This window comes from Echinops telfairi, unplaced genomic scaffold (genome assembly GCF_000313985.2).
Source record: "Echinops telfairi isolate 266 unplaced genomic scaffold, ASM31398v2 ScPeMD7_7458;HRSCAF=8496, whole genome shotgun sequence".
In the NCBI taxonomy this organism is placed as follows: Eukaryota; Metazoa; Chordata; class Mammalia; order Afrosoricida; family Tenrecidae; genus Echinops; species Echinops telfairi.
In genome coordinates, this window is record NW_022111358.1 from 4,221,445 (window position 1) to 4,246,531 (window position 25,087).

At 39.4% G+C, this 25,087-nt stretch overlaps 1 protein-coding gene and 1 pseudogene across 1 annotated transcript in view; one reads left to right on the forward strand and one right to left on the reverse strand.

Moving 5' to 3' along the window:
- Positions 1 to 24,869, reverse strand: part of TAOK1 (TAO kinase 1) — a 122,408-nt gene extending 97,539 nt beyond the window's left edge. The window contains exon 1 of the mRNA XM_004706907.2: positions 24,817 to 24,869. The gene's annotated coding sequence lies outside the window, so the exon portion shown is untranslated. The remainder of the gene's footprint in view (positions 1 to 24,816) is intronic.
- LOC101651480 lies at positions 10,192 to 15,003 on the forward strand (annotated as a pseudogene).
- Positions 24,870 to 25,087: the final 218 nt, after the last annotated feature.

Genomic DNA, 25,087 nt, shown 5'->3' on the forward strand with positions numbered 1-25,087 from the left:
ACAACAATTTATAAATTATCAAGGGCTCATGAGGGAGGGGAAAAATGAGGACCTAATGCCAGGGGCTTAAGTGGAGAGGAAATGTATTCAGAATGATGAGGGCAATGAATGTACAAATGTGCTTTACACAATTGATGTGTGTATGGATTGTGATGAGTTGTATAAGCCCCTAATAAAATGATTAAAAAGAAAGAAAGAAAAATGTCCACACTCAAATACTAGCTGAATAATAAACAGAAGGTGGTTAAAGAGGACAAAAAGTAGAATAGATAAGAAACAGCATTTTTAAAATCTGTAAATCTTTAAAGTGCAGGGAAACAGCCTAAAATGTGCAATTTCAGAAAAATCCTGGAGAAAATTACTACTTATAAGAAGAATACAACTGTAAATAATTTAAATCTATTTGGGTAGTCAATAAAAAGAAATTTTTCAATGAAGACCTAAAGTAGAGAGGAAATGTTTTGAGAATGATGAGGGCAATGAATGTACAAATGCGCTTTACACAATTGATGTTATGTATGGATTGTGATAAAAGTTGTATGAGCCCCTAATAAAATGATAAAAAAAAGAAAGAAAAAATAATAATAAAAAGAATTTTTTCTTACACCCAAATAGTTCCGGTTGAAAAACTTGATGCATTTGAACTATGATGTATTGGCAAAGAATATTGAAAGTACCATGGATTGGCAAAAGAACAGATCTGTCTTGGAAGAATTACAGCCAGAATGTTCCTCAGAGGTAAGGATGACCAGCTTTTTGTCTCAGGTAACTAGGACATGTGTGTTAGGCCTAGTTGACTAGATAAACAAATCCAGAGGCACTCATATATGTGTAAGAAAGAGTTTTATTATCAAGGAGTAAATATGAGGAGGTACCCTCACCCCCGAAAAACAGAACTTTTTTTTCAAAGTTATGTGTTTAAATTTCTTTTTCTTTTACATCATTTTATTGGGGGCTCTTGGAGCTCTTAAGACATTCCATACATCAATTGTATCAAGCATATTTGTACATATGTTGCCATCATCATTTCCAAAACATTTTCAACTTAAGCCCTTGGTATCAGCTTTTCTATTTTTTTTTCACAAAACAACCTTAGCACCTGCAAAGTACTCTCCATTACACTTAATACATTCGTCAAATCTGTGATTTCTTTTCTTGGAAATAATTTTCAAACTCATCTGTTTGGATGGTTGACAGCACCTCCCTTGTTTTTTTCTTCACCTCTTCTGAGTCATCAAATCTTTGTCCTTTCATGTCCCTCTTCATTCTCGGTAACAAAAAGAAGTTGCACAGAGCAAGGTCGGGTGAATAAGGTGCACGGGGCAAGAGAGGCATGCTGTTTTTTGCCCAAAAACTGGTGCAAAGAGATGGCTGCATGAGCAGGTGCATTGTCATGGTGGCAAAACCAGTCCCATCTGCCAAAAATCAAGCTTTTTGGTTGCACACCGTTATGCTATCTTTTCAGAACCTCTAAATAGAAAGCTTGACTAACAGTCTTACCTTGAGGAACGAACTCCAAATAGACTAGAGTCGACTTTTTCATCCATTCGAGAAGTTGACGGATGTCCAGACCGATGTTTGTCATCAATCTATATTTCACCTCTTTTGAAATGAGAAAATCACTCATATGCTAGAGTTTTTCCCATAGCATTTTCCTTGTAAGCTGTGTTCAACATAACAGTTTCCGTGGCATTTTTCTCTAAACAGGAAACAAAATTTCACAGCTGCATGCTGCTCTCTTAAATTGGCCATGAGAAAAATGAAGTTCGCAGTTCGAGCTTAACTGCTTTTAAGAAAAAATTCACCGTGACCAGAAAGAACGTTCCCAGGTGACGCCACCAGGTGCACTAACTCAGAATGAGTTGCTCGATGATTGCTTAGTGGGTAAAAATGTGTACTAAGAAAGTTCTGCCCAGAAAAGCTTTTTTGTTTGTTTGTTTGTTTGTTTTGGCAGGGGGTGGGGAGGGGAGAAGAGGTACTCCCTCATATAAATTGCAAAAACATCCCAGCTCAATGCAACTCAAGTCTGGAAGTCCGGTACTAGTCCATAATTTCCTCTTCAGATTCATGCAGCCACATGCAATGATGCAGAATGCAGGAAGATCACAGGGCGGTAGAAGCAAAGTCTTGTGGTGGATGCCATCTCCAGGACTCTGGCAGCCATCAGGGTCAGCCAGCAGGTGAAGGCAGAGAGAAGAGGAGGTTCCCAGGGTCCTCCTCACACCCACAATGAGGCACCTTCAGGGTGTGACCTGGTTGACAGGCTAAACTCAGCACCTACACTTTTATATATGTTCAAATTGACATGAAATTATTTAACTATCACAACATGTTATCAAGAGAGACTAGTCCCTGGAGAAGGACATCATGCTTGGTAAAGTGGAGGGACAGCAAAAAAGGAGCAAGGTCCTGGAGGAGATGGATTGACAGTGGCTGCAACAATGGGCTCAAACATAAGAACAATTGTATGGATGACACAGAACTGGACAGTACTTCATTCTGCTGTAGATAGGGTCACTATGAGCCAGAACTGACTCAAGAGCACGTGTCCTACCAAACAACATACAGTCACGACTCCTGGCTCTTACTAGCTAGCTTAAGGAGGTTAAGCAACCCCAACAGTTACACTTATAACCCCTGCCTGTCCCACCATCCTCTGTACCCACAACCCCTCTCCCCCACTCTGTAATGTATTTTAAGGAAAAAATGATTAACCCTTTCTGTGTAGGAGCATGGCCAGGTGGGTCCTGAAAATCTTATTTTTTTAAATATACAAAAGCTATTTATACATGAGTGTTAGGGTCTTGCTACTGCCTGGGCAAGGGGTAGGTGGTGGCTTTCTAATCTCTCCCCCTCTCCCCTTTCTACATGAGCAGTGGGCTAGACTGTGTTGTCCACCCTCTTCCCCAACAAAGTGTGCTGGTTGTGTTTTGATAGAATATAAAGGTATTATACCAAAAACAAACCAACAACCATTAGTTTCCTCCCCATAAAATAAAACTGCCTTCTACCTTATGGGAATGTTAAAAAAATAATAAACTTAAAAGACTATTATGTCATAAAGTACTCACTGTAGTACATAATAAATGTTCAATGTCAGCTCTTAGTACTACTATAATTGTTAGCTGATATTTGAACATTATTCATTTTTTAAAAGACTAAATACATATTTTAAAGACTCAACATAGGATAAATATTTGCCATAGTTGAAATATTTCAGTTCTATTCTTCAGAATACATAGTACAACTGCAATTCCTTTAAAACAAAAAAAACCCCACATTGCTATCAAGTCAATAATGACTCATAACAAACCTGTAAGACAGAGTATAAGTGCCCCAGGGTGTTTCAAAGGTGTAAATCTTTAAGCATACTGTCATCTTTTTGGTTAGCAGTCTACTACTTAACAACTGTGCAACCAGTACTTCTTTGCAATTTCCTACCCTCTGTGAAATCTTTCAGGAGAAAGATGAGGCTTTCTACTCCCATAAAGATTTCCAGTCTCGAAAACCCACAGGGGCAACTTTACTCTGCCCTACTGAGTTGCTCTGGGTTGCCACGAATGGGAATTGACTTGATGGCAGTTGAGTCTGGTTTTGAATTGAGTGAAAACTTTAAGGCTACGTGGCTTGCTCTGACCAAAAAACTGTCAGGGTAACCAGCCCCTAATAATGTATCAGGGGTCCGTAGGCACAATTGTATAGTTATAATATATAAAGATTATAGTAAAGTCATAGAGATTAAGAGAGATAGGAGAGCAAAATACACATTTCGTGGTAGCATGCTCACCTCAGTCCCTCTTGATGGTCCAAGTGGAGTTGGGGGTGGGGTGGGAGGGGGAGGGAAAGGAAAAAGGAGGAAGTGGGGAAGGAGGGAGAGGGAAGGAGGGGAACCTGGAGGAGAGCGATTTATTTCTAACCAAGGCTTATATATCTTTGGAGGCATGCAAGCCCCCTGATTACAGGTAATGACCTATGTCACAGGAAGGGGCAGTACCATAAGCAATATAGCAATGGGAGGGGGGTGATCTCGGGGTGTACATGCAATAGGAAGAGGGATTAGAGGTACACATGTGACAAGATGGGTGGATCCTAGATTCAGGATGGCAGCCTAACCTTGGTTGTCACTGAGCTGGTGGTTTGATTTATTCTGAGCCCTCCAGGGAAAGCAATCCACTGTCCTTAACAGAAAAGAGTGAGCCCCACCACCTAAAAGTGGACCAGAGAGGTAGTCTTGATTGCTCTGGATAGTTGATGCCTTCAGGGAGATAACTTGACAATCATTCACCATTAGTTCCATGCAGTGTCCTAAGTCAGAAACATATTTGGGGGCGATAAGTTGGGGAAAAGCTTTTTTATATCCCACAATAAACTATACACCATGTCCCTCTTCTAGGCAGACACTCACTCTTAAGAGGCTGTGAGTTATTCACAACATTCCCCTTCCTACTACACCATAGTAATATTGAGACAGCAAAGCTACACTAAGGAAAGTACATCTGTCAACCCACACTATACACTTAGCATGCACAAGGTAAAAATGTTTATCTTGTAAAAATCCACTAAAACTTTGAGTTGTTTATTACCACAACATAATCTGCACTCTAGTGACTGATAAACAAGCCAAGTTAAATAATTATCTTCCCGTTCTCTTGCAAAATGAACTTCTCCTCAACATATACTTTCCCCTTCATCTATTAAACATGAAGATATTCTTTTTCTGGCTTTATCTCTCTCAAATCCAACATGTCAGTTCTATTCTTTAAGCAGACTTCTATACTTACCTCCTAACCAGTCTCCTACCTATAATTGCTACTCCTTTATTCTCCAAACAGACCAAACCCTACAAATGGACAGCAAGTTTAGAGAAGCAGAGGGTCAATGAAAATTAAACTCTTAATGATATGGAAAATAGCCCCAACAATGGGCTCAAACACATCAAAGCTCATGAAAATAGCATAGGATCAAGAAAAGGTCCATTTTAGGATCTATATATAACCTCCTCCCTGGGGGACGGACAACAGAAAGGTGGGTGAAGGAAGATGTCAGACAGGGCAAGATATGACAAAATAATAATTTATAAATTATCAAGAGTTCATGAGGGAGAGGGGAACAGAGAGAGAGGGGCAAAATGAGGAGCTGATGCCAGGGGCTTAGGTGGAGAGCAAATGTTTTGAGGATGAGGGCAATGAATGTACAAATGTGCTTTACACAATTGATATGTGTATGGATTGTGATAAGAGTTGTATGAGCTTCTAATAAAACGATATAAAAAAGAGAAAAGGTTCATTTTGTTTTATTGAAGATCACCAGGAGTCCAGCACTGACTTAATACCAACTAACAATATTCTCCACAATACCTTCCGAACAATCTTTTCAGAACAAATCTGATTCTGTTACACTTCTGTTTTTATGACTTTAAGATTAGAAGCACAGCAAAAACAAGAAAACAGTCCTTCATGGGAGTGGGGGGGGTGTTCTAAAATTGATTGGGTAATGATTGTAGAATTCTTCTTGATATGACTGAACTATTGAATTGTATGACCTATAGATGATGAGCCAATAAAACTAAAAAAATCCACATGTTAGAGGAAAAGGCATATCAGGTATTGATAATTAAAAATGCTGAATATATTTTAAATATGAAAACAGTCCTTTGAAAAATAACTGTAAAAAGTGCTAGAAAAATTCTATTATTCTGTTCTATATGACATGAGTGTATAATCTGCAAAAGCCAGTAAGCTTATTCAATATTTGTGAATTTTACAGCATAAATTATCTCAATTAAAAAGCTAAACAGAAAAATAGATGTCCCATATATATTTATATGGTAAGTATCAAGATAGCAGATGGACATTGGGCCTCTACTCAATTCCTCCCTCAACACAAGAACACTTTGTCCTAATAACTTGGCATTCTGTGATGCTCACCTTCCCAATAAGATTATTGAAGACAAAAATGGGTGCATAAGGAAATGTGGTGAAGAATGCTGATGGTTTTTCAAGATGAAGTGGGGTCTCAAAGGCTTGAAGTTAAACAAGTGGCTATCTAGCAGAGAAGCAACAAAGCCCACTTGGAAGAAGTACGTAAGCCGATGAGAGTGAAGGGAAGTCAGAGCAGACACTCAAAGCCCATCTGTAGACAACTGCACATCTCCTCACAGAAGGGTCACAAGGAAGGGACAAGTCAGCCAGGGTTCAGTATAGCACCGGTGAAATACCCAACATTCCTCTAGTTCTTTAATGCTTCCTCCCCTCCACTATCATAACTCCTGTTCTACCTTACAAATCTGGCAAGACCAGAGCAGGTACACTGATAGAGGTAAGAGCTCTTGACACATGGAATTCAAAACAGATAAACCCCTCAGGATCAATAATGGGAATAGCAATACCATGAGGGGAAGGGGAAGGTGGAGAGAAAGTGGGACAATGATCAATCCATAATGCCCCCTCAGGGGGATGAACAGAAACATAGGTGAAGGGAAACAACAGACAGTTTAAGATATGAAAATAATAATAATTTATAATTTATCAAAGGTTCACAAAGGTAGGGAAGGAGGGAGAGGAGCTGATACCCAGGACTCAAGTAGAAAGAAAATGTTTTGAAAATGATGATGGCAACATATGTACAAATATGCTTGATACAATTAATGTATAAATTGTTATAAGAGCTTTAAGAGCCCCTAATAAAATGATTTATATAAAAAAAGAAAATTAGATATCCCCAAAATATTTTTTCAATGTTATCAACTATTCATCCCAAACTACATATATATATATATATATATATATATATATACCTACATTATAATCTACAACCACAAACTACAGTAATCATTCTTGTAAATATTGATTGTCATGCTTTGTGGTAAACAATACCCTTTCCCCCTCCAATTCTTCAAAACTCATAAAAAATCTCCCTCTCTCAGACACTTTCCAATTAAACATCCCTTAACATTACTTTACCTGTATTAAACAGTTCTTTGTACATTATACTAATACCTTAGCACTCTGTACACCAGTGGTTCTCAAAAGGTGATTTTTTGCCCCCACAGCATATCTGGCATTGTTGATTGTCACAACAAGGGTGGTGTTACAGGCAGTTAGTGAGTAAAGGCCAGGGTGGTATAATGTGTAGCACAGACTCCCCACAACAAAGAATTGTCCTAATCAATAGTGCCAAAGTTTTTTTGCAAGTCTGTATCCCTAACTCAACTGAAAACTGGAGGAATCAAATCTTACTCATTTCTGTATCCTGCCTGCCACAGTAACTCAAATAAATATAATAAACAGCTGTTACTATTGAACTTTTTTGGCAAGTATAGTACAAAGAATATAGCACTCAAAAGTATATAATAGATGTGTCGTTTTTGAAACTACAGCTATACAATTTACTAGTGGTTTCTAAATTCAAATTCCATCAGTTATTATTTTCCTAACTATTTTACTAGAAGGAAGTCAGCTGTTGGATAGCCCAGACACAGATTCCCCCACTAGTGTTCCTGGCTTCAGGAACAAACTACAGTTCATCCTGGGCTATGGCATTCTACCTAGGTGGGCAGCAGGGATCAGAGTAACTGGTTGGTGCCTATCAAAGGCCATGGACCACCTTGGCTATTAAACAGGAAAAGCTGCTACTGTGCCTAACTCAAGTAATTCAGTGATTCCTGGAGAATAAAGCCAGGTGGGTATAAGAAGACTGTGGAGTTCCTCTCCTATGGTACAATGTACCATATGGTATACATAGAGGATTCTCCATTCCAAATGGACAGCCTTCCAAGCCCTGGAGAAGTAGGGGGTGGGGTGGGGGTGGGACTTACTCACCACAAAGAATCTGTTCTTGTGGCTTGCTGTCTGCTTTCTGTGAAAAATAAATGGTTTTTCACTTTGCCAACAATCAGTATTGTGTGACTCAACTGAACCATATAGATATAATGGCCAAGGTGAGATTACTGCTATTCGTTAAAGTCCTTATCCTGTCTTGTGCTGGCTTGCATCCTTGGAACTGCTTTTGAAGAAACCTTTGTGTAGCCCATTTAGTAACCAAAAATTATTTGAACTATGTATCTCAAAAAGTATTTAATTGAAACTCATTTCTATATTAGGTACAGCATGATTAAACCAATTGCTTTAATGATTATCCTTCAAAATAATATATTTTTTAAAGCTTAAAAAAAATTACAATGCCACCTGAATAAAATGAAGCAAAATAATTGATACTAAAATTTGGGATATTGTTTCATCTAACTTTAATCCAATAACAATTTGAAATAGTAGAATGGCAGTGTACTTTTAACATATTATCAAAGATAGCTTTCATTTTACAGTCATTTTACTTATTTTCACAAACATTTCATATCTCAGCAATAAAACCCTTTTATTACTGATTGACTTTACCATCTCAAACAGCGTCATAAAACATATCTCACAAGTTTACTTAAAGTATCTATTTCACGACTCCTAACCTAATATATTTCCCTCCATTACCTGGAAAGTTGAGTGAAAAAAATCTTTATTTACAAAACTTTTAAATTAACAAAACATTGTGTTAAGTTTAGCTGTTTACAGAAGATATTGTGTAAAGTATTAGGAGGCCAGTTCTCCAACTTAACTTATTGATGAAGGTAAAAAACCAGAGCAAAACAAAGATCCTTACAATTGGACCAATAAATGGAGGAAAAATTGAAAGTCATCAAAGATTTCATAATACTTGGATCAAAACTCAATGACTAAACAATCAAAGGACATACCTGCCTTGGTCAGATTTGCTGCAAAATATATCTTTAAGGTTTTAAAAAACAAAGCTGTCTTTGATGACGAAGCAGCCACAGCAGAAGCCAGGGCAGAGCAAGACAATGAAAAAAGGGCAAAAGCAGTGCATTAGAATTGTGGTCTTGAAGCAGGGGTGGAGAGGGGGGAGGGGTAGAATTATGATTTGGGAAAGAATATTGAGTATACAAGTAGGCCTCATTAAAAAATGGAATTAAAAAGAAGAAAAAATGGAATTTAAAGATAATAGCATTTCTATGTTTTTTGAAGTCTTCTTGTACGAAGGTCTGCCAGAAGAGCAAATCACTCTTGGAAGAAATCCAACTGGAAATCCACTTAGAAGTGATGATAAGATATTGACTCACTTATTTTGGACACATCACCAAAAAAGACCAGTCACGGGAAAAGGGCATCATGTTTGGTAGAAAGTCCACAAAATTAGAAAAACCCCTAAAGAGATGGACTAACAAAGTTTTGCAAAGTGGTCAATATCACCCCCTGGAGTTGCTACAATCAACCAACCCCAGGAGGACTGCACAAACATCCCTATACAGATCCTGGATTGTGGGCTATTGTTTAAGTTTTTAATTCAGGGTGCTGAAAGTAAACTTTTTTAACTGAAAAACGGGTGGTAGAACAAATAAATTTGGGTACCTATGGAATAACTCAACAGTCTCGACAATAGGTTCAAATATATCAAATCAAGATCATAAAATAGTGCAGGACCAGGCAATATTTCATTATATTCAGATATATGTTATATACCATATGACTTCAATAACTACAGATGATTAGCTAAGCTCCAAACTTGCAAAAATAATAGTTTACAATGCAAACGGTATGTAAAACCACCAATAAGATTAAGAGACCTTGAAATAATTGGTTGATTACAATGCAATTGAGTAATTGTGGTTTACTAAGGGGATTGATCAATTTACGATGGGACTGGGAGAGCCACACCTTGAAATAGAGCCAATTCCACAAAGGTTCAGAGAGGCCCCAACCACTAGAAAGAACCTAGAGTGAAACTCATCCTTTGGAACTGGGGTCCCTGCACTGAAAATGCCCTAAACCTAGGTGGAAAAAAGTGAATACAGGGGGAGATGGTGAGACACTACAGCAGCCACAGCGAAGCCAGCCACATTAAAAGGGCAACAGTATATAAGCAGCCAGAACCACTGGTCTGGTAAACAGCTGTGGTGATTATTGGCAGGAGAGCTGGTGGCAGAATGGGGGTATTTCCAGCTACTTGTCCAGAAAGCGAAGGAGTTCTAACACTTGCTCGGGGTAGGCAGAGGCCTTGAGAAGGCACACAGGCTAGCACAGTTGAGGGCAGCAGAAGGCATGGCAGGAGGACCATCAGTGGATATTGTCATTAAGAAGGCCTGTGACTAGCCACAGCTAAGAGAAAATCATACCTGCAGGCATGGCTGAGATGAAGCTGAGTATGGTCCTGGTTGGAAGCTGTACTTAATTAAACTGTCTCTCATCTACTAAATTGGATCCTGTTATTTCCACGTTTTGACCTGATTTCGGGTTCTAGCTTGTTACACTTCCCCAATAAACCAAGTAACTTTCTGGCTTGAGAGTTCTGTGTGTCCACTGCAACAAATTATCAAACCTAGCAGAGAAGCAGAGTGTTTGGGGGCACGGCTGTTGTCAAAAATAGTGAAAAATAGAGTGGAAGTATGTCTTACCTCCACCTCATATAAATCAGCTTTGGGCTGATCCTGATTCTCCTAAATGTGGGTAGGCTAGGTGCTAGATTACAAACATTCACATGTAAAACAAAAAATATATTTTGTCAGTACCTAAATTAAGAGGACTTCAGAAAAAAAACCTTTTCATTATCCTAATTTGAAGTTATTTATGTTTTTCTTGGTACTGGTGAAAGGTAGCTAGATAGGGACAAAGGGGGATTGTTGCCCCCAAATGCCTACACTAAACGAAAATTAGCTTTCCATTCCACAATAAAGGGGTTGCAAGGAAGTCAGGCACACTAATTAGACACCTATGAGAAAATCCAGACCTGAGCAAGCTCAGGCCCAAGTCACTTAGGCTGAGGTGGGAGGTACACTTGGGCACACAGACTAGGCACCAGCGACGTGACATCACAGAGGTGTGCCTAAACTCAGCCAATAAGATTGGCCAATAACTTCAACCACACCATGCTCCCCGTCAAACCAGTGGGGATAAAAGGGGAGAAAAGCAGGCCTCCAGCTGGCCGCTATCATTGCAGGTGTGTTCTGCAAGCAGAGTGGGAATAGCTCCCTCGTGGCAAGAGGCCTGCGGGCCCTCTTGGGGCTCTAGCATTCTCTTGGCCTCTAGGAACTTCCTGCTCTTGGTTTCACACACTTGGTTTCCCACTCCAGTTTTGGTGTTGTTTTCACATGGCTTATCATGTCCTCCTAAGGTGGCTACCTTCAAGTCTCCAGCTCCTGCGCGGTCCCACACAGCCTTGTATGCTTTCCAGAAATAGCATGTACTTTTTGAGACTGTAATACCTGAAACTTTCCTTCTCCTCATAAAAGTTACTTGGATTTACAAAAGTGCTTTTGCCACGTGAGTTCTTTCGATGTTGCAAAGCAAGGACTGAGGTAAACCAATCCAGAAACCTAACACTGGGAAGACCAGAGAATAATTGGTACAACTGTGGTATTGGTAAAGAATACTGAAATTGCCAAGACTTCCAAAAGAACAAGCAAATCAGTTTTACAGAAAGGCCAATGGTTCAAACCACCAGCTATTCCATTGGAGAAAGACAAGGCAGTCTATCTCTGTAAAGACGTAAAGATTTACCGTCGTAGAAACCCTATACAACAGTTCTGTTCTGTCCTATAGAGTCATTATTAGTCAGAGTCAATTCGATAACAGTTTTGGTACCACATGATGAGGGCCCCTGGGTAGAGTACTCAGCTACTACCCTCAAGATTAATGGTCCAAATCAACCCACTGGCACTGCAAGTCTGCTCCTGTAAAGATTACAGCCTAGAAAACTCTGGAGCAGTTCTACTGTAACACATGATGGTCACCATAAACTGGAATCAACTAGAAAACAGTTGATTTTTTATTTTGTTTTATTTCACAAAAATATCACAATCATTTACCATCATCAACTATCTACATAGCATGTAATTACTCAAACATTGTATTTTGAATACTGTCACACATACTACGGTGTTTCTGTTTAACAATAAGCAGTAAAGTTTCCTTACCACATACAACTACAGGCTATAAAGTAATTCCAGTCTTTACTGTGATGGATGTGAATGCTTTTGGCAAAAGAAATCCCAAAGCTTTTGCAATTTTCAGCCACACTAAATTCCCAAGGCTAAAAAAGGAAAAACCTTGACCTTATTTAGTAGTGCTGTTCATCAAATTTTTCTGCAACCTCTTTTTGGGTCTCAATGGGAATGAACTGGAAGAAATAAACCCAAAATAAAAACTTAAGAGACTCATAATTACTTTCATGCTTGGATTAAAAGCATTAACCAAAACCTAAGGATGCAGGTTAGATAGACTACATTGAAGCAAACAGGACTTTGAGAAGTTTACTTAATGCATTTATTTAATACATTTAAATATAGTCACATAATAAATCCATTAAAGTAACTGAGGTAGTTAATTGTGCCAACCTGGCCAATAAACATGCGGAGTTAATTGAAGGGCAGAGGGATCAATAGCTCGGTGAGCCTCGCCTTTCTATAGTTCTCGGGTCTCTTGCTTCCTGATAGTCAGACCAGGGTGCAGCTGCCTTAGCCAGTTCCCTGTTTCCGCAGGCAAGGCTCACTTCCTGCAAGACATCCCTGAGGAGAAGCCACATGGACCTACCCCGATGCAGCCCTGGGTGCTGGAGCAGCTGTGTGGAGACTCCTGCCAGAGCTGAGATGCTTACACATTCACTGACTCAGCTTTCCTCCCGCAGTCAGCACCATAATGTGTGTTTTGTGAGATGGAGGAGGACTTTGTGGATTGGTGTAGGACATATGGATTAATGTTGGACTTGTGGGCTTGGGCAGCAATGGGTTGGGATGTTTTCTTTTCTTTTTTAAAACATTTTACTAGGGGCTCATACAACTGTTATCGCAATCCATACACACATCAATTGTGTAAAGCGCCTTTGTACATCATTCTCAAAACATTTTCTCCACTTAAACCCCCAACATTAGGTCCTCATTTTTCCCCTCCCTCCCCGCCCCCCGCTCCCTCATGAGCCCTTGATAATTTATAAATTGGTATTTTGTCATATCTTGTCCTGTCCGACATCTCCCTTCACCCACTTTTTGGTTGTCTGTCCCCCAGGGAGGAGGTCACATATAGTTCCTTGTAATCGGTTCCCTCTTTCCTACCCACTCTCCTTTTACCCTCGTTTCGCCACTCACACCACTGGTCCTATAGGGCTCATCCGTCCTGGATTCCCTGTATTTTCAGTTCCTATCTGTACCAGTGTACCTCCTCTGGTCTAGCCAGACTTGCAAGGTCGAATTCGAGTCATGGTAGTGGGAGGGGATGTTTTCTTGATGTGCACTTAAGCTTTATATAAAACTCTCTGTTATACATGAGTTTCTGTGGATTTGTTTCTCTAATATACCCAGACTAACAAATTAATACAATATTTAATTTAATTTATATAATCCATATATAAAATAATTCCCAAGTTATCCTGTAGATACACACGAGGTCATTCTCCCCAACTCTATCCAGGTGGGCATGGGGCTCTGCCTCATAATGTCCCTTTCCATAAAGTTGAAGATACTGATAGGCCTTTAAGTCTGAACCTGTATATCCTACAGCCTCTCTGAGTACTGTGGACAATGACTAAGAAGACAAGCCATGCAGCAAGTAGTACACTAATACATCCCATCTAAATCTAGGTTCTAGTCTATTGATGGACTAGACTTGTTTCTACTTTTGTTTTGCAGAAATCTCAGAATTCCAAATACCTCACTCAGATTAAGGGTTATTATCTAAATTCTACATCTTTACTCTGAGGAGAAAAGAGTTTCATTTGCCTTTTGGGCTGCCATTTTTAATACTTCATTTAGCTAGGGTAAGTTGAAAATGGATATTAAGAGCCTAAAGGGCTTAAAATTCTTCTTTTTTTAGGACATAAAATTCTTAATTGGCCCATTTGAGTCACTATTGGGGTTTTTTAACTGTCATTTAGCTCTTTCAACAAGATGGCTACACCAATTCCACTGGCTAGGGCTCCTCCCACCACTCCTGTCCAAGCACCGGGTGCAGCCCCAGGGCCAATTCCAACACCAGTGCAGACTCCAGCTCAGACTTAGGCACGGACCTCCAGGTCCAGTGCAGACCCCAGTACCCCCAGTACCTCCTGGGCCTGCATTCCCAGAGCCCTTTCCTGGTGGCTGTGTGGTCCAGTTGCACCTGGTCATTTTAGCCTCCATCATAGACAGCTATAAATGATGTAATGAGGGTGCTCCCTGAGTTATCAAGACCCTGCTGGGAACTGTCAACAAGCATTCAGTAGACATTAGCAATTACTTTTCAGTGCCTCACAATGGCTTGGCTGTTGACATGGTAGAATTTGCAAAGAACATGTATGAATTGCACAAGAAAGTCTCTCCAAATGAGCTCATCCTGGGCTGATATGCTACAGGCATGACATCACTGAGCACTCTATACTGATCCATGAGTGCTACAGCTGAGAGGCCCCTAACCCCATTCACTCACTGTTGACACCAGCCACCCAGAATGGCTGGCCGCATGAGCATCAAGGCCTATGTCAGCATTTCAGTGGGTGTCCCTGGGAAGACCATGGGGTGATGTTTACACTCTGACTGTGACACCAAATGGTCATGACACTGAACACATTGGAGTAAACCTGATTATGAAGACCTGTTTTAGCGTCAACTGGGTGACTGGGCTCTTAAGTGACTTACACAAATCGGGGGAGCATCAGCCCACATCCAGGAGGCCCTAAGCATAGTGTTGTAGTATGCAGAGGATGTACTGTCTGGAAAAGTGTCAACTGACAATACTGTGGGCAGTTTCTCGATAAGTCTGGTTAACCAAGTACCCAAACTCATGCCTCATGACTTTTGAGATCATGCTCAACAGCAACATCAATGGCCTGCTGATGGTAACCTACCTGGTTAATCTTATGTAGTCACAGATTGCCCTCAATGAGAAACTTGTCAACCAAACTGTGAATGGGTCTGAGAAAGCACTCCTGCCACACTGTGCCCCAACCCTGGGGTTCAAAATGCAGTGACTGAGAAATGGTATCTTGTGGTCTTGAGTCACAATGAATCAGGCAACTGATGTGACTGAATAAATAGCCTACCTTTTTATAAACCAAAGGAAAAAACCTGTCATTTAGAGTAAATCAAAGGTCAGGAGACTGAAAAACTGTCTGCCATTTTAGTTTTAAGACTTTCTATGGATCTGGGAATTGATTAGAAGTAGAAATTCTCAGGTCCACCATTGGAACCACTGTATACATAAAGATGCTGCCTGCATTTAAAAAGAAAAAAAAACCTCCAAATACAAAAGGCTTACTTTTCATGATAAATGTCATCATTCATGAGAAACTGTACTTCTATATACAGTGAAACAGTAAATACATGATGATATATGCTCCCCAATATAAAATCTTCAAAAGGTACCATCATATATCTAAAACAGTCAGTATCCTGGTCAGGGTCTTCTAGATGGAGCTCTCAGTACCTTGTACGTTGAGAGCTAGACAATGTAAATATGCCCCACTGACTACCAAATAGACCAGAGGGCAGTGAAGACTACAGGCAGACTAGTGGAAAAAGAAAGCAGACAAGAGGGGGTAAAAAAGCATAATGATAGATACGAGGCAAAAATAGATATATACAAAGTTTTAACTGGGTACCCAGAGTACCTGTGCATATATGCAAAACATAAGTTTCCTAAGCAATTTACCACAGTGAAGAAAGCTACAGATTGGAAGAAAATGGTGTGGGTGTGGGTGTGTGTGTGTGTGTAAAGGGTTTAACATCCAGAATCTATATATTTTCCTATACCACAACAACAAAAAGACAAACACTTCAATTGAAAAATAGGCTGAGAATTTAGATAAACATTTCCCCCAAAAAAGAAAAAATAGCCAACACACACAAGAACAGATGCTCAAGGTCATTAGTCACGATTATTAACTGCCTTCGAGTTCCCACATACAGACAGACTTAGCCATTGTGATCCATAAGATTTATACAGGCCTTTCCTCCTAGTCTATCTTAAACTGAATGCTTCACTGAAACCTGTTTCGGGTAACACGGCATACAAACATACAGACTGGCAGAGATGGGTAGTAGTGCTTGAGGTGCACTGCCTGGAAATTCAACCCAAATTTCCAGCACAAAAGGCAAGATGGGCAAGATTTCTACCACCAAACCACAACTGCCCTCCATTAATCATTAGGGAGAGGCAAATCAAACCAACACTATGATACCACTTCACACCCACTAGAATGGCTATGATGAAAATATCAGTTATTAGTTGAGAATTAGAGAAATTGGAACCCGCATCTATTGTTGGTAGAATGCAAATGGTACAGCGACTGACACCAATGGTCACTGCAGCACTAGTCACAACAGTCAAAAGACAGACACACCTAAATGAACATCAATAGGTCAATAGATAAATAAAAATGTTATATATGATGGAATATAACGACAAAGAAAAATGAAGCCCTGATACATGCTACGTACATAACCACTGAGCCTTGAAAACATTGTTAAGTGAAACAAGTCAGTCACAAAAGGACAAAAAGTGTATGATTTCACTTATATGAAACAGACAAATGTATAGCGGCCATCATTTTAGTACTGACTACTAAGAAGGGAAAGAAAACGGGAATCACTGCTTAAGGAGCACTAAGTTTCTGTTAATGATGGTGGAATAATTTGGAAAGGGATAGTTGTCCAACATGATGAACATAATCAATGCCACTAGCTTATATTTTAAATTGGCAGATGTTTCATTATATATATCTGTAACACAATAAAAAAAATTGAACTGTTTTCCTAACAATATTAACCCTCATATGTCACACAGTCAGATGTTTTCCACTTTTAAAGACTATGATTGTAATTCATAAAACTGAACTTACCAGAGTATAAGAATGGGTCACAAAAGTCTGAAAAGGGCTGGCTTAGAGAAACTCATAATCATAAGATAACTCTTCCTTTCCTCTGAGTATCTAATTGGAGAAAACCTTAGGAGATGGAAAAATTAAGATGACAAAATGCCACCAAGACAGGGATTAGATCTTATTGGACATATAATCATTACTGAATGTTTGCTGAACTAATACATTTAGAAAATATGGTACCTTCCAAGGTAAGGATGCATCTACCAAAAAGAAAACCACCTCACTGCCACCAAGTCTACCGCAACTCAGAGTAGCCCACAGGACAGAGGAGACCTGCCTCTGCAGGTTTCAGAGGCGGTTATATTTTCGGGAGCAGAAAGCCTTATTTTTCTCCTGCATAGTCACTGATGAATTCAAACTACTGATCTTAGGATTAGCTTCCCAATTTGTAGCCTATTTATTACCAGGGCTCCTTATTTTATAAAAGTCAAAAAACTCACTGCCAGTCGACTTCAACTCATTGCGACCCTATAGAACAGGGTAGAACTTGCCCCTGTGGGTTTCTGAGACTGTAACTCTTTGCAGCAGAAGAAAGCCTTGTCTTTCTCCCATGGAGTGGCTGCTAACTTCACTATTAGCAGCCCAACTAATAACCACTATATCTAAGCGCTGCACCACCAGGGATCCTGGTTACATCTACAAAGAACACCTAAATAAAAACTTAGAACATGATGCCTTCATGGATGCCTTTAAAGGCAGAAATAATGAAAGAGCTCAAGGAAATAATATCATTTTAAATTATGGCACAAATATTAATAAGATTTATAGTTTCAATATTTCCTACATGTACAAAATTTTCCATGGCCCATAACAAAAACGAATGCTCCATAAGCACTGACTCCTTTCTTCCTTCCTTCCAACCCTGGTAACCAATATAAATTTTGGTCTCTAGATCCTATATAATTTTTTTAGTTTATTAATTGGAGTTAATACATATATCATTCCATAGTCAAGCAGCATTATACACTTGGTACCACAATCAGTTTCCAAACATTCTTTTCCTTCCTAGACTCCTTGATATCGTCACCCTTTTCCACACATACCCCACTATCACCACTGTGTACAGTCCCCACCCTTTCCGGAGATTTCATGTAAGTGTGATCATAAAGTATGTGTCCCTCTGTGACTGACTTATTTCACTTACCATGTTTTGATGGTTCGTCCATGTTGTAGCACATAGAAGGACTTCATTTATTGGTGCAGCTGAATTATATTCTATTCCGTATCACCTGTCAATTTGTTAAGTTGTGGTAATCTATAGGTTGCTAAGGTGGAAGATAAGCTACTGATATTTCAAATATCGACAGGGTCACCCATGGTGAAGTGTCAGAAGAGCTTCCAACAGATTAGAAAAGAATGGCTTAGTAATCTACTTCTGAAAATTAGTCAATAAAAAAAGCAATGAATTACACAAAATATTTTCTGATATTAGACTAGAAGATTATTCCCCTAAGTTAGAAGACACTCAAAATACACGGTCACCTTAATAATGGATTGAACACGTCAACAATCATGAAGATGGCACAGGACTAGGTGACATTTATTTATGCTGTACATGGGGGTTGCCAAGAGTCAGAGACAACTGTGCAGTACAAACAATATTCCATCTGCTAAGAGATATTTAGGTTATTTCGACCTTTTGACTATTCTGAGCAAATAATTCTTAAATAAACAAATGGACATACTAATAGGGAAGAAAATTTGATTCCTTAGGATTGTTTATATTCAGCAAAGAAAAACGAAAAATTCTCAGACTAAAAACACATTAATATTAAATACTACATAGTTAATCAACTATGTACAAAAAATTTGTAAACTATCCTTATCGCCTAAAGATTCCTTCTGAGAAGCTATGTAGGGCTTCAAATATATATGCCAACTTCAAATCCAAATTATAGAATGCAATTCATTAAGTATCAGACTCCTTGTATTCATTTGTAAAATTTATTAAGGAGTTAGTATGTCCATTATGCCCCTTAAACCTCACAACCCTGTGAGTAGACACTTACTATCATCTTATAGAAAGCTAGGCTTAAAAAGTTAAAGAAGTTACACAGCTAATTAGTGACAAAACTAAATGCTAGTTTTGCTGTTATTAGTAGCTGCACAGAAAGTTTTGTTCCACACTAATATTTGTCACTGGCAAAACTAAACTGTACATATTTTTCTAAATGTTGAAATAACTCACCAACTTCCAAATCTGTACAAAACTATTAAGTAATTTAGAGGAAAATTTAATTCCTCCTCAGTTTCAAAGATAAGTTAATGATTAAAAAAAGGAATAGAAAGCAATAAACAATGTGGAAGAAGTAAGAGAGACACTTGTGTGTAAACTGCATCTTCCCTCAGGCTTGTATAACCCTCCACATGGAAGATTCATGAGAGGCATCTTTATATTCTGTATAAAGAACTAAATCAAATTTACACATTAAAATCATTTGTCTAAGATTGTATGTTGTTTTCAAATAAAAATAAAGCCACATGTAAACAAACAAGCAAAAAGATGTAAAGAGATTGGAACTTTCAGACACTGTTGGTAGGACTGCAAAATAAGACTGTGGAAACTGGTGTGGCACCTTCCTTAAAAAGTTATAAATAGAGATACTATGTGATCCAGTAATCACAATACTAAAGAAATAAAGAGTTGTGACACGAATAAATCTATGCACAGCTATGTTTGCCATAGCACTCAACAAAATAGCAAAAAGACAGAAACAACCTAAGTGCCCACCAATACATGAATGGATGAACAAACTATGGTACATACATATACTAGGAAACTACACAACATTAAAGAATAATGAGAATCCAAGAAATAGTTCATAACATGGATGAGCCTGGAAGATATTATTCTGGGTGAAATAAATAAATTACAAAAAGACACATATTGTAAGAGACTACTACTAAAAAAATTAAGAGGTTTACACACAGAAAGCAGCATTCTTTGATGGTTACCAGGAATTGGAAGAGAGAAAGGAGTAATCAATTAGGGAGTAGACACCCCCCTCAAGGGAGACAAATAACAGAAATGTGGGTGAAGGGAGACAATGGACAGTATAAGACACAAAATAATAATATATAATTGTTCAAGGATTCACGAAGGTGGGGAGGAGCTGATGCCAAGGGCTCAAGTAGAAAGAAAATGTTTCGGAAATGTTGATGGCAACGTATGTATAAGTGTGCTTAATATGATTGAATGATGGATTGTTATAAGATTTGTAAGAGCCCCCAATAAAATTATTATATAAATAAATAAAAATTAGAGAGTAGACGTGTATTAACTTGGATGAAAGGCAATATATAATGGGGAGATCAGCGTAACATGAGTAAGGCAAAATAAGGCACCAGGGGGTACACAGAGTAAATACTATTACATACACAATCTCGTAATAACAACAATAATAAAACAGTAATATATGAGTGGAAATATAAGTAGATATGCAAGCTGAGTAGGTATGAGATGGGTATGGGAGTTCTGTATACCTGGTTTTTGCTGTTTTGTGTGTGTGTGTGTGTGTGTGTGTGTGAGAGAGAGAGACAGACAGACAGAGAGAGGGAGAATAAGCATGTATGAAGGAATGGGCTTCAGAAAATACACAGAAAAATGGAATTAAAAGAATGAAATTGCAAGAGATGACAAAATAATAATTTATAAATTATCAAGGCCTCATGAGGGAGGGGGAACAGAGAGGGAGGGGGAAAAACGAGGACCTGAAGCCAGGGCCTTAAGTGGAGAGCAAAGTTTTGAGAATGATGAGGTCAATGAATGTAGCAATGTGCTTTACACAATTGATGAATGTATGGATTGTGATAAGAGTTGTATGAGGCCCTAACAAAATGATTTTTAAAAAAGAAGCACACAAAAAAAGACTAAGGCCCTTCAAGCTTGAAACTGAACTCACTCCCAGAATCACCTTTCAGCACAACAGACAGGCTTACAAAGTGAACAGTAACACTCCTGAGGAATATGCCCCTCAGAATAATCTAAGTGAAACAAAAACAGCAGCATTTACTCAAAAACAAAGTTAGAAACATAGGAAGGGCAGGTCAAATGGAAACGGAGCAGTAAGTATGCTGTTATGTTGAGGGGATAATGTCATGAGACAGAACGTGCATAAATGTTGTTAGAAATTAATGTGCTCTATAAACGTTTATCCAAACCACAACAAAATGTTCAATAAATAATGATAAATTAGAGGCAAATTATGTGCAGTTAAGCTTAAATAAATAACGTAAGAGATCTCTCACATTGGCATTTTTTGGAATGCTGTATATCAACTATGGACTCCTATGCAATGCAAAAGGTTAACATACACAGATGTTAACCAAAAGGCTGGCAGTTTAAGTCTATCCAAAAGTACCTGGAAAGAAAGGCCCGGTGACCTATTTCCCAAAATTGAGCTACTGAAAACTATGAACACAGATGTACCCTGACACACATGGGGTCACCACGAGTTGGAATCAACTCAAAGGCAACTGATACTGGTATTATCTATTACATAAGGTACTTGGTAGTCTGTATTTTAGTTCCATGTCAGGGTTTTCTTTTGCGGGGTTGGTGAGAGCACTTTTCCACCTTTTATGGGCCACTTAATGTTGTTACTAGTTAAAAGATACAACCTCAGATTGCATTTCAAACAACAAATCTGCTTCTGACAAAAATGGAAGAGATTGATATGAAAATCATTTTTATCATATGTTGACAGAGTCATCCCAATTAAAAATAATCGTTTTTTCTCCTTCCAAATTTTTTAAATTCATCAAGTACTTTAGTGAAATTAAACTTAAATTAACAGCCATATCCAAAACCAAAACATCAAACCCACTGCCAATGAGTCAATTCCTACTCATAACAACGGTATCTAGGGTTTCTGAAGCTGTAAATATTTACAGGAGCTGATAGTCTCACCCTTCTTCCTCAGAGTGGTTGGCAGATTTGAACAGCTGACCATGAGGTTAGTATTAGTAGTCCAATGCTTACCCCAGGTCATCTTAATGGCCATATCCAGTTTCTCTATATTATAAAAATGTAATAATCTTTGAGTAAATTTACTCATGCTTTTATCATTTCTACTGCTGTATTTCTTTAAAACTTTTCAAAGTTTACATTTGATAAACTATCCTTAGTATGAAGACAATATTTAATTACTGTCAAGATCATCTTAAAGGAGGGGGGGGAAATGAGGAGCTGATCACAAGGGCTCAAGTAGAAAGAAAATGTTTTGAAAATGATGATGGCAACAAATGTACTTGACATATGGATATATGTATGGATTGTGATAAGAGCTGTACAAGACCCCAATAAAATGATTTTTTTTTAATTCTTCTTAAACTATTCAAAGCCTTTAAAAACTAGCTGATTCTTACAAATTCTCCCATTTATAAAGCATGCGAATTATACCAAATTAACAAATCAGATAACAAAATGCCAAAAATTAAGTCATTAAAAGGGAATCCAGAGAAAGAGCCAGTTGTGAAAGAACAGGAAGTGATGCACACTGCCATTTTGTAGATGAATAGTTAGAAATATAAGAAGGGCTACTGGAAGTGATGCACACTGCCATTTTGTAGATGAATACTTAGAAATATAAGAAGGGCTATCCTAATCTGGAGTCAACCAGACTCATGCTCTCAGTATTCTGCATCAGTGGCATCAGAGGTCAGCTGAAATAGCCCTCAAGCAGCTTTTCCTCAATAATGAATTTATTTAAGTGATCATGAATATACTTACACCACTTGCAGACACAATCCTACCAGCTATGGGGAAAAAAAGATTTCTTTTTAGTTCTTCTAAAAAGAACCCTTAATTCTAACAAGCCGAATATGGCAAGTTGTTTACCTATACCCTTATGTACCATTCTTAAGTTTTGTAGATCATTTAATAAATCCTCTCTGCCTATAGCTTTCCAGGATAAAAGCAAAGTCACCCTTCACTCAGCAATATGCTTAGCTATTCATCTTATTATGTATATATGAATTGTAAACAACAAATTATTGGCAACAAATTTAAACCCCTCATGCAAGGGGGCCTCAAAAAGCGAATGCAAAAAAGATCATGGAATGTTTCCACAAATTTTTGGAACCCTCTTGTATAGGCAATTAGATTTTGTGGCATAATTTGCCAGATCAGAGAAAACCCTACAGACCATAACATACAGCTTTGTGTCATGAAAATACTCACATGAGCACTGCTATTTAAGTTAAACTGATAAACACCAAAACAGAATAAAGAAAAGTACATTTCCTGAGAAAAATAAAATTATAACACCCTATATATCAAGATTAGTACATGAATGAAACTAATCTAGTGACTAACAATACTAACAACATCCTGAAATCCCTTATTTCAAAATTTAACAAACACACCAAAAAGCTCTGATGGACAGAATTTGATAGCATAAAATCTAGATGCAATGTATTTTATAATATCACCATTTAGAAAAGCTAAACTACCAAGTATAACTTTTTAGTAAATTAGCAGGACAACTCATATCTGTACATATTTTTAGTCATCTTCACTAGTGAAAAATGTTAATTCACTTAATATTCACATATAGATCATTTTGCAATCAGTTCTTAAGCCTAATAGTTGAGAAATGAAAAGTATCAACACTAAACTTCAAGAGTGCTTTTGGGTTGCAAAAAGCACTTGGCAGGACAACACTTCCAGAATACTTAAATTATTCATTTCCACTCTGCTAAGCACAAACCAACAAGTTCTACTGTAAGTCAGATAAGATGCTTTCTCAACAAATATGGCATGAAGCTAAATAAGTTTAAAAAATGACTTATTGACCATTATTCTGTATTTGCTATAGAAAGGTTTGCATCCTCATATTCTCAGAAAATTCCAATATCCATATTATACAGACAGTATTAACGCTAAAAACTCAAGGTTCACAAAATGCCCATCAGACAGCCTATCAGAAATGTGTATCAGGTGAGGTAATTTTTAACAATTCTTCAAGAACTACAAAGTCACAGGAAGAAAGGGAGGGGGTAGGCTAAGAGGAAACAAAACCACTTCGTTTGAATCCCAACCTGCACATGCACCCGCGCGTGCGCGCGCACACTCACACATGTCAAACCAGTATTGAGAGACATCAAAACTGTTCTAACATAGCAAGGGGTCCCTCTCGAGAGGCCAGATCCCTCAACAAAAACAAGAAGAATATATCCTTTCACAATGACGGCTCTTAGGGGAAGGGCACTAACCCGGTACTGTTACCGATTTTAAAATCCAGTGCAAGAAGATGAATCTCTCCCGGGAAGCGCCATTACTTCCCTCTCTGGTCCCGTGTCCCCCACCCCCCCAGCCCGTCCCCCAAGCACAGACACACTCCGGGTCCGAACAAACAGGCTCGGACTCCTGCAGCACCGCAGCAGACTCCAGCATGGGGAGGGCAACGAGAGGGGGAGAGAAAGGCTTCCATCACCCTAAGTAAGAGGGGCCGCGACCAGACTTCCTGAGACGGGGAGGGGGAAGGGTTGGGGAGGGGACGAGGGTGGGATCGAGCAGCTAGCTCCTCGGCCAGGCTCACCAGACACGACGAGGGAAACGGCTGGGAGGAGCAAAGGGTCGACAGAAGGGAAAGGGTCCTCAAGCCTCTAAGTCGGGGGTGCACATCAACCCAGTCTCCCTTCGCGGGCCACACCTTCCTCGAGACATCCCCTTTCCACCACCCCGGTTTCCGGTGACCCCCGGGAAAGAGGAACGTAATCGCTCTGGCCCCTCAAAGCGGGAGGGTGCCGCGCTCACCGGCCCCTCTCCCCCCGCCCCGACCCTCCTCGTCGCCCTCCCCCACCCCACCTCCACCGCCCTCTTCCACGCAGAGGCCGGAGTGGGCCAAGTCGCCTCGCCCCGCCCCGTGTCGCCCTGACTCCGCACAGAGGTGCCCTTACCCTTTGGCCGACAGGTCTCCGCCGGGGTGGGCAGCCACAGCCCCCTGCGGTGCTCCGGCAACCGCTACGCCGGAGGCCGAGGAGTGCGGAGGAGGAGGGGGCCCGGCGACAGACCGTCCCCCCCCGCCCCCCGAGCCTCGGCGAGCCGCTCAGCCCGAGCTCTGCGACAGGGGGCCCTGGGGCCGGGGGAGGGGGGCGAGGGGACGACCTGGGTCGAGGAGGCGCCCTCAGCACTTGGGCTCAGTTAAGATGGCGCGGGGAAAAGCCGGGA